Source organism: Ochotona curzoniae, unplaced genomic scaffold (assembly GCF_017591425.1).
Source record: "Ochotona curzoniae isolate NIBS_2020 unplaced genomic scaffold, NIBS_Ocur_1.0 scaffold_4506, whole genome shotgun sequence".
NCBI classification, from domain to species: Eukaryota; Metazoa; Chordata; class Mammalia; order Lagomorpha; family Ochotonidae; genus Ochotona; species Ochotona curzoniae.
The window spans coordinates 43,513,013-43,524,145 of record NW_024467119.1 but is presented as its reverse complement, the minus strand read 5'-3'; the positions used below and the strand labels follow the sequence as shown (position 1 = coordinate 43,524,145).

At 35.7% G+C, this 11,133-nt stretch overlaps 1 pseudogene; it reads left to right on the top strand.

The window, feature by feature from the left end:
- Positions 1-1,555: 1,555 nt before the first annotated feature.
- LOC121147492 lies at positions 1,556-3,668 on the top strand (annotated as a pseudogene).
- Positions 3,669-11,133: the final 7,465 nt, after the last annotated feature.

The following is an 11,133-nucleotide window of genomic DNA, read 5'->3' as shown; positions in this document are numbered from 1 at the left end:
CAAACCTGGGTCATGCCAAAGACAGGAGCTAAGAACTCAGAAATGTGTCCCGCATGGCAAGGCAGGGAGGCAACCACATGGACTACCTCCTTCAAATATGGCATGTGGGTATCCCAAGTAGCTGCTTAGCTGCTGGGCCGCACTCTACCCTCAAGCCATTTTTAGTAAGATTAAACCTAGAAACATGGCAAAGCTACCTATTGACACAGCTATATGAGTAAATGAAAACATAGATTTTTTTTACTTTTAAGCTATTTTTAATAGCATATATACTCATTGAAATTATATTTATTATCTACTTCATCTTAATAATTTGTAGATTCTAACTAAAAAATTCAAGTGCACTAATATTCCAATCTGCAGCACTGAGGTGAATAAAGATAAATGAACATGTCAAGAAAATGACTATTCCTAATACTTGATTCCTCTGTTAGCTGAAGCTTAGCAAAGACAATTACTCCAACGCAGCATTTCCTGATTTCAGGAGCTGATCAGACCCCACTCTGATCCCTGAGCTTAGTGTTACAGCATTTTATTTTTCTAGTACTCAGTGCCACATTCAGGAAACACTCCACAGCTGTGATTCCTTGGGTACGTGATTCTTACATCTACTTTGCAAGATCACTGAATCCATTGTTAATTTTTCCCTTAGTCAACTTTCACGAATATTGGGCTATCCTGTTGTCTGCAGTGTGTATAAGCTCATTATAATAGTCATTCATTATTCAGGGAGCAGTCCTGCCACAGTAACACAGTTTTTAGAGTCTTTCTGACAATGAGCACTTTGGGTAGGCTCCAGACCAAAGGAACTATTAGGCTTGATCTCTCGCTTTTTCTTCTTCCTTACTAATTTCAGTGTTCTTTCAAAGGAGCATCCTCCATTTGAAGGGAGAAATTAGGAATGATCTCAAAGGATCTTCAAAATGACCCAAACCACATATTTTTCTAGAGGAAGGCACCAATGTTCATTGGGCAATGTATGCTGGAAGGAATAAAGGACTCTTCACAGAACCCCAATCTGAAGAAAATCTTCAAAGTCTCCAGAATATACAAACAGCTCATAAATTCAGAAAATCTTTTGCTGTCAAATAAATGCCAGGATTTTAGAACATTACTATAGCAAATTCTTATTTTGTTTTGTTTCTCTGCTAATAAACCAGCCCATATATTTGCTCAAGGGAAAAATTAAATGTTGGCAATTCAAGTGCTTGTAATATTTGTATCCATGTTGATGTTAATGCCACTCTCAAGATTTGAACTAATGCTTGAATTGTATGTTTTTCCATGTCTTCTTCTCTTTCTCTCTCTCTCTTGCACATACGTATATATATATATACGTATATATATATATATATGCCCTTATATTCGGTAAATGTTACTAATTTTATTACATATTATCATAGCATGTTATACCTTCTGAATCCAGTCAACTGATATTAGCCTTAAAAAATAAAGACAAATTGGAACCCACCCCTCAGGGGCAGGACATTCGGCCATCACCACTTGCTCTGCTGCCCGCTACCTGCAGCAAGATAGGGCCTCCATTGCCGGATGACAACTAGGAGGAGGCGGCCGCCACCGGGGCCCACCGTGGAGGGGAGCGACAGGTGATTTAGCTTCTACACAGTTAGGAGGAGCACCAAATCGATGGGAGGTTTTGTCAGCCACACCTACAACTATAAAGGATGAAGCTGATAATCTAGTGCAGATTCCAAGTGCTGCTTCTTCGAGTGGGCAGTATGTTCTTCCCCTACAGAATTTGCAGAATCAACAAATATTTTCAGTTGCACCAGGATCAGATTCATCAAATGGTACCGTGTCCAATGTTCAGTATTAAGTAATACCACAGATTCAGTCCACAGGTGGTCAGCAGGTCCAGATGGTTTCACAGGCTCTTCAGATAATGGGGGTATAAATCAAGAAAGCAGTCAAATTCAGATCACTTCTGGCTCTAATCAGACCTTACTTGCCTCTGGAACGCCTCCTGCTAATATCCAGACTCTCATACCACAGACTGGTCAATTCCAGTTTCAGGGAGTTGCAATTGGTGGTTCATCTTTTCCTGGCCAAACCCAAGTAGTTGTTAATGTGCCTTTTGGTCTGCCAGGAAATATTACCTTCGTACCAATCAATAGTGTTGATCTAGATTCTTTGGGACTCTCGGGCAGTTCTCAGACAATGACTGCAGGCATCGATGCTGATGGACATTTGATAAACACAGGACAAGCTATGGATAGTTCAGACAATTCAGAAAGGGCTGGTGAATGGGTTTCTCCTGATATTAATGAAACTAATACTGATACAGATTTATTTGTGCCAACGTCCTCTTCATCACAGTTGCCTGTTACGATAGATATTACAGATATATTACAACAAAACAGAAATAGCTTGACAACTTCTAGTGGGCAAATTCATTCTTCAGATCTTCAGGGAAATTATATCCAGGCGCCTGTTTCTGAAGAGACGCAGACTCAGAATATTCAGGTTTCTACAGCACAGCCTGTTGTACAACATTTACAACTTCAAGGTTCTCAGCAGCCAACCAGTCAAGCCCAAATTGTGCAAGGTATTACATCATAGATAATCCATGGTGTGCAAGCCAGTGGTCAGAATATATTACAACAAGCTTTGCAAAATCTTCAGTTGCAGCTGAATCCTGGAACCTTTTTAATTCAGGCACAAACAAGTGACCCCTTCTGGACAGATAACTTGGCAGACATTTCAAGTACAAGGAGTCCAGAATTTGCAGAATTTGCAAATACAGAATACTGCTGCCCAACAGATAACTATGACACCTGTTTAGACACTCACCCTTCGTCAAGTTGCAGCAGGTGGAGCCTTGACTTTAACTCCAGTTAGTCTGAGCACTGGCCAGTTGCCAAAGCTACAAACAGTTACAGTAAATGCTATAGATTTTACTGGGATTCAGCTGCATTCAGGAGAGAATGCTGACAGTCCCACAGATATTAGGATCAAGGAAGAAGAGCCTGATCCTGAAGAGTGGCAACTCAGTGGTGATTCTACCTTGAACACCAATGATTTAACACACTTTAGAGTGCAGGTGGTAGATGAAGAAGGGGATCAACAACATCAAGAAGGAAAAAGACTTTGGAGGGTAGCTTGCACCTGTCCCAGCTGTAAAGAAGGTGGCGGGGTAGGTACCAATCTTGGGGAAAAGAAGCAACACATTTGCCATATACCAGGATGCGGCAAAGTCTATGGGAAGACCTCAAATCTGGGAGCTCATCTACACTGGCATTCTGGAGAACGCCCTTTTGTTTGTAACTGGATGTTCTGTGGTAAAAGGTTTACTCGGAGTGATGAATTACAGAGGCATAGAAGAATACATACAGGTGAGAAGAAATTTGTTTGTCCAGCATGTTCAAAACGCTTTAGGAGACGTGACCATCTTGCCAAACATATTAAAACCCATCAAAATAAAAAGTTATTCACTCAAGTAGTACAGTGTTGGCATCTGTGGAAGCTGCGAGAGATGATACTTTGATTACTGCAGGAGGAACAACACTTATCCTTGCAAATATTCACCAAGGTTCTGTTTCAGGGATAGGAACTGTTAGTACTTCCGCCACCAGCAATCAAGATATCCTTACCAACATGAAATACCTTTACAGCTTGTCACAGTTTCTGGAAATGAGACAATGGAGTAAATATTACACAGACACTTATTCATTGTGGTTACTTTTATACAGTAGTAAAAAGAATATTGTTCCTAAGTTCTTACATATCTTTTTATTGATGTGCAAAAATTTTTGGATTGACAGTGGCATGATACACTTAAGTACTTGAATTTTCACCTTGTAACTTGTAAAAGGACTTTACTACTGTAATAATATGGGGGGAAACAGTAGAAAGGAAAAAGGAGGAGGAAAAAAACAGAGGGAAAGAAGGAAAATCCGTATACTTACAAAGCTATATCATGGAAAACGAAACAATAATATATATACATATATAATAAATATATATATACACACTTGAGGGAAGTACTTTTTTCAGTATATATGACTTATGTAATGGATAACAAGGACCATGTATACATAAGCTATATGAAAGATCAATAATTTCAAAAAGTGAAAATTTTACAAGCCTCTTTTGTGCTTATACATACATTAAATTTAAAAATTACTAAGATTTTAGATTTTTAAATGAAATATGTTAATAAAAGATTCTTGCATAACTTATATCAATGACAATATTAAAAATGACAATACAATATTTTAAAAATACAAACCCCAAAGAAATAGATGCCCTTAATATAATTATAATTAATCATTACAAAAGCTGAAGTTTCTTTGAAGAACTTTGTTCCTAAAATCCAACGCCCCTGATAGTTTTACAAATAAATTCTCTCTATTACTCAAGGAACAATTTCCAGGTGTAAAATGTTTGAGAAAATGGCTATTACTATGCTTATACCAATGTAAAATATGTTATACAGAGCATAATATATGTCTGTAGCACCCTGAATGTGCCTGATTATTAGATGGATATAAATACTAAAATTCTAAATAGTGTTTGGGAAACTTACTCTTGCAACCTTTCATAAAATACTATAATACATACTGTATTTACTTCAAAAAGAACAAGAGATGTTTTTTCTATATTTCTCATTCTTTCTCAGAACTTGTTCCCATTTTACTTCCTGCTAAATCAGAATTCACACACTAAAAATATTCTGAATCCATCCCCTACAAGAGCTTTGCAATGCTAACTATCCAGCTAGCCTTTCATTTTCAGCTCTTCTTGGTATTTTATTAGTCTTCCCTATTAATCTTCCCACTTAAATTGCCCCCATTCTCATGAGTTCTTTTCACACAATGAAACAAGTTACCAGAAATCCCTTTTACTCTCTTCACAGATTTAGTTTACCACCACTCTCAAAAATCTGTTCCTAATCCCGACCGCCCCGCTTCCCTGCTTTTGGCCTGAGAAACAGTCCAGGAGGGTGCAGGTGGGACTCTGCACCCTCATGGGAAGAAGCTCCTGGCTCCTGGTTTCAGATTGACTCAGCTCCAGTCAGTGCAGACACATGGGAAGTGACCATCCGACAGAAGATCTTCCTCTCTATCACTCCTCCTCTCTGTATAGGCGCCTTTCCAATAAAAATAAAATAAACCTTAAAAAAAAAGACTTATTCATTTTGGGGCCCAGCACAATGGATGGCTCAGTCGCCAATTCCTTAACTTGTAGTTGTGAGTTTTCAGGTTATTGAAGTTGTTTTTGAAGCCCTTTTCCTAAAGGGTACCTACCTCTTTGCCATTTATTATTATGTATCATGTTCATCTGAATTGAAAGCTGATATTCCATTCAAAGTTTGGAAAACATTAGGCACAACAGCTGTGTTGTATGTTTTACCCACCACCAATCTGGCGTATTTAGAAAAAATTCTTTCCCATAGCTTATCTTGTATACTGTGAAGATTTCACCGCCAAAACTGGTGTTGGCTTATTGGGATCTGTGGGAAAATCTAAAGCAGTAGATATTAGGCCTGCGGGCCTTTCCCTGGCATGAATCTCCCAGAACAAGCACAACGATTTGGTTTGTGGTTACTCAAATTCTTCTTATTATACCAAACACACTGTCTCCAGGGAACCAGATAAAATTATTCTGGTGGAATTTAAATGGTTCAAATAAGTAGAAGTGTCATTACTACTTGCAACATAAAACTTTTCCAGACATTTGCAAATATTATTAATAATGTTATAGTTCATTTAAGAGCCAAGACAACATCAGCCAGTTTTTACACTTGGTGTTTCTGATAGAAATTCCCATTGTCCTCTATTTACATGGAGGTTGATAAGGATCTGTCTGTTGAAACTCTCTGAAAGCATGTCCATTGCATTTAACAACATGCACTAGAAATAATGGAAGGCAGAAGAAACTCCTTTTTTAAACTTTCCAATTTGATCTGTCTTAAAAATACCTCCATATGTGGAAGTGTAGGGAAGGACTTAATATAAATACATTATACTAGTTATTACAGGTGGGTGGCTGGAATATGGATAAAAATAAATTGGATAAGTGGCACTATATCTGAACTAAATAGAAGGAATGAGTTCTTAAAATTGCACAGCATAGTGAGATGGGTATAGTTCACAATAGCTTATTGTCTGGTTTGAGACCAAATGTAACAAAGCAGTTCCAAGGTTTTAATTATGATATCATAAAGGGGAAAATGTTGATTACTTCAATTTGTTCATATACTCTGCATATATGTATTGAGATGTCCCAATAATAGGTTCATCTATTATTATTGTAGTTATTAATAATTCAAAGCACCTTCTTCAATTGTTAAAATGCAAAGTTCTGTAAAACTATGCTTAATCACTATATACTGCAAAGTTAAAATTGTGGCTCAAGATTCTCCCCAAAAAGTTTTATCAATCTATGACTGTTAATGCTAAACAAGATGGAACTGCACAGCAACTTTGATGTTAAGCTTGTACTCAGCTGTTATACATGATGGATGTTAACATTGACCCTTTCACTGCTCCTGTGCCACTCTGATTTAGGTTAAACTCAATAAGCTGTTAGCTTGGGAGAAAAAAAGTTTATAGCAGCTAGTTGTGTATATACTAAAATTGAGATGTCAAGGAAGTAGTTACAGGATGTGGTTAAGAACTTGCATTTTCTAACATATTGGTCACTCAATACCATGTTAATTAACTTCATGATGTTGTTAATTTTGATGTTTCTTCCTATTGTTGAAGTTATGTAGTGAAATCTCATTACAGGGAATGATATTCTGCCAGCTCTACTTTCAGACCAAGGATGGTCTCCCAATGAAACTGTTGAATTTATCTGGACAATAAGATGCTGGACTCTCCGCATGGTCCATGCCCACAATGAAGCAATCAAAATTGGTTATGAACTGTACTACCGTAACAATATGGAGGAATTCAGTATGGGGAGGAGAGTATGCAGAGGGGCTTTTCCCAATGAAACTGTTGAATTTATCTGGACAATAAGATGCTGGACTCTCTGCATGGTCCACGCCCACAATGAAGCAATCAAAATTGGTTATGAACTGTACTACCGTAACAATATGGAGGAATTCAGTATGGGGAGAAGGGTATGCAGAGGGGCTTTGGGAATCCCAGGGCCTGTGACACTGTGTCATAAAACAATATAAAAAATAAATAAGTTAATTAAATAATTTTTAAAACACCTGGTAAGTTAAAAGAATTTATTATAGTGCAAAAAATAATGTTTAAATCTAGGCACATGAAGCCATCTGAAATTCATATTATTAAAAGAAACTGCCTAAATTTCCAACATCATTTTATACCAAATATATCTTAATACCATATTTTCAATATCCTTTTGAAATACTATGCTATTTATATGCATGATAACATCAATTACTCCAATATTCTTCTAGTGGAGCTTCAATACCAAGAAAGAAGTTGGAATTCTTTAAGCTACCCATCAAACAATCAAAATACACTCAGCTGTCTTCTTCATGTGCAGGTCATGCAAACAGCTTCAGCCAATGTGAACCAAAGCTATTAGGGAGGAAATATGGGGTATTTGATGACTTAACTCTTCCATTTTTATCTCAAAATATTATTTACATTTTGTGTGAGCTTTTTACTTCCAAGATTTTGATTTCTGTTAATTTTCCTAACTAGCTATGAAGAATTGGGGGATGGTTTTTATATTATCATATATCCTCTGACATTGAGCATATATGTCTCTGATAACTACTGACTTAGTTAAAATTTACTGCCTTTATAATCTAAGAGGTTTCAATTAACAGTGAGGCATAGAGATTCAGATGCATGTGTTCACACACACACACACACACACACACACAAATACCTCAACATATGCAAATCTAAATGCATAAATATCAGAGAGCATTTTTTTATTATAGAAAATTTTAAGCATCACATAATTGTATGGAAGAGGGTAAGGAGTTTCTACCAATGAGTTACCTCACTTCAGTAATTACTCATAGATAATCTTGTTCCATTTTTACAGACCCATCTCTTCCCTTCCTGTATTGGTAAAACTGAATCTCTGATAACAACTGAACATCAAAGCTCTATTTCACGCTTTCACTTTCTTAAACTGGCCAACAGTCTAATTTTCTTTTATGAATGTTTATATTAGTACTTGTGTGAATTAATGAGCAATCATTTCTTAAACTATTTATGTTTGTTTATTATCATTTTTTTGTTCTACAAGATGTGTTACAGATCTTCTCAAAAGCAATAATTTAGTAGATAAGAACCTAGGTTTAGGATCCAGTTAAATGCAATAAATTAGCAAATGTCAGGCTTTAGAATTGTTAATATTCTCTAGCTGCACATAGTTTTGTAGTAATGAACTTTACAAGCTTACATTACAATTGCAAGCATCATGTCAAATTGTTTGCTAACAACTGCATTTCTTTTGCTGCTTTTCCATTTCTGTACTAAGAACTGCGTCTTGTGAAGTGTAAATTCAAAATGGAAATCAGAATAACAAGGTACAGAATTGGCAAGAAAAATTTTAAAAAGAATTTTAGGACAAGACTGAAATCTTATAGAAAATTTTGCTTTTGATGAGGAAATAACACGCTGCATTCTATAACAAGTCAAGGCGAGGAGCATGCGATTTGGGGTGTGGCACAGGATTATTTGTATTCTTTCTGACAAAGCTAGGAGCTTGTTCAAAGCAATGATTTCCACCAGTTCCTTTATGTGTCATTATTGTAATAGTTTTAATAAATTTTACAATTTTATATACCTCTGTAGTACAGTTATTTAAATGTGTAATTGACACCCACATGAAGAAGAATAATTTCAAGGCTCAAGGGTCTGATCAACACAGTGCAATTTTCTTTAAAAAAAAAAATCAGAAAAATGCATAGTGGCAAGAAGAACACAATCAAAAGCTAACAACCATACTGGACAATCAGCTGCACCAATCATGTGGGGCATTTGGGAAGTATTTTACATTTTCTATGTCCCAATTTCCATTTCCAAAATGACTTTTAAATTTGTTCAATTTTGAGAGCCCTTGTAACATGTAGGATTTTTGACTAATTTTATGAAAGAATGTATAAATTAATGCTATATAATGTATACAACATATTATACATATTTCCAGTATATGAAAATGAAACAATTTCATTCCTAGAAAAATAAGTTTCCCATATAAATGTAGGTAGTAAAACCTCAATAAGATAACACAACTTTTTTCTTTTATCTTTTTTCCTTAAGATAAAACGAATAAATTTCATGATGCGCATTTAGGAGCATGGGCAATATTTCCTGCCTTACCCTTCCTTCTGCTCACGTTCCCCAGTCACCCTTTTCCCTCCCTATTTATGTTTTCCTAGTTTTTACAATGACAGGCTTCACATTTCATTAGCTAAAGTTATAAACGCATGAAAAGTAGGAAAAAAAACAAGCAAACTACTATTCCACAAGATTATAGACACAATGTGCAAACAATAATGAAACCCCAGGATCTCAGTATTACTCATATATAGAATATTTTTTGTTCTCTGCATTAATTATCATAAAGCAGGGAAAACCTGTGATATTAGTCTTACTAGGACTGGTGTATTTCTAGAAATATAATGGTTTCCAGTTACATTCAGTTAGTTATAAAGGTAAACACATTCTTTCTGATGATTTAGTAGCAATCATAGTGTTCATATACCACATTTTCTGTATCTAGCCATCAGTTGAATATGTGGGTTAATCCATATCTTAGCCATTGGGAATTGAGCTGCTTAAAAGACATAGGGCTACAGAAAACTCTCTAATATGTTGATAATTCTCCAATATACTGATTTCATGTAATTTGGATAAATTCCTAAAAACAGGATATTTGATTCAGTCAATACATTTTCAGATATCTGAGGAATAAACCAAACTTTCCTCCAAAATTCTCACAGTAATTTCAATTACTACCAACAGATTTGAGTAACTTTTGCCCCCATAAACTTATCAACATTTATTTTTTGACTTTTGTATGCTTGCCACTCTAACTGTAGTGAGGTGAAAGCATGTAGTGTTCTTGGTTGGCACTTCCTCAATGGTTACTGAACCTGAATGTTTTTTCATTATTCTGTTGGTTATTCGAATTTTATCCTTTAGAAAATGCCCATTTGTGTTCTTTGGCCATTTATTAACTGGATTGTGTTTTGTTTTTGTTGACTCTCTTGAGCTCTTTAAAGATTCTTGATGTCAGTCCTCTGTTGGCTGCATAGTTTGCAAATATTTTATTCCATTCCTGGCTGCTTCCTCACATTGTTAAAATTTTCCTTTATAGTGAAGAAGCTTCTTAGCACAATATCACACCATTGGCTTGTTTCTGCTTTAATCGTCCATGTTTCTGGGGATCTCCTCCAAGAAGTCTTTGCTGATGCTATGCCTTGCATGTGTCCCTGATTTTTACTCATACTTTGAAGATATTGGGTCATAGATTTAGATCTTTGATCCATGTAGTATTAATTTTTGAGTAAGGTATGTGGTGAGGGCCTTGTTTCATTCCTCTGCACATATAGTTACAGTTTTCCCAACACCACTTGTTGAAGAGACTCTTCATTATCTCTGGATTAATTTCTGTTTGCTTGTGAAAAAGTACTTGACCATACATATGTGGGTTCATTTCTGAGATTTCTATTCCGTATCATTGGTCTTCAAGATTTTTTTTGTGCCAGTACCAGGCTGTTTTAATTACAACAGCCTATGAGTATCTTTAGGTTTGTATTGTGATGCTTCCACCTTTGTTTTTGTAGGTTAAAATTGATCTACTTATTCAGGGGTTCTTATATTTCCATATGAATTTTAGCATCATTGTTCTAGATTATAAAAGAATTTCACAAATATTTTGAATTGGATTGCACTACACCTGTAAATGGCCTCTTTGGTAGTATGGACATGTTGATATAAGCTCTACCATTCCATGAGTATGGCAGATTTTTTTCATGTTTCAGTTTCTTCTGTTTCTTTTTTTTTTTTTAATGTTTGGATATGTTTTCTTAAGGATCACTCACCCCTAGATTAAATTCATTCCAAGGTATGTAAATATTTTTCAGTTACTATGAGAGAGTGATGTTGCAAGTCTTTTCTCAGCCATAGATTTTTTTGTGCATATAAAAACTACTGATTTTGT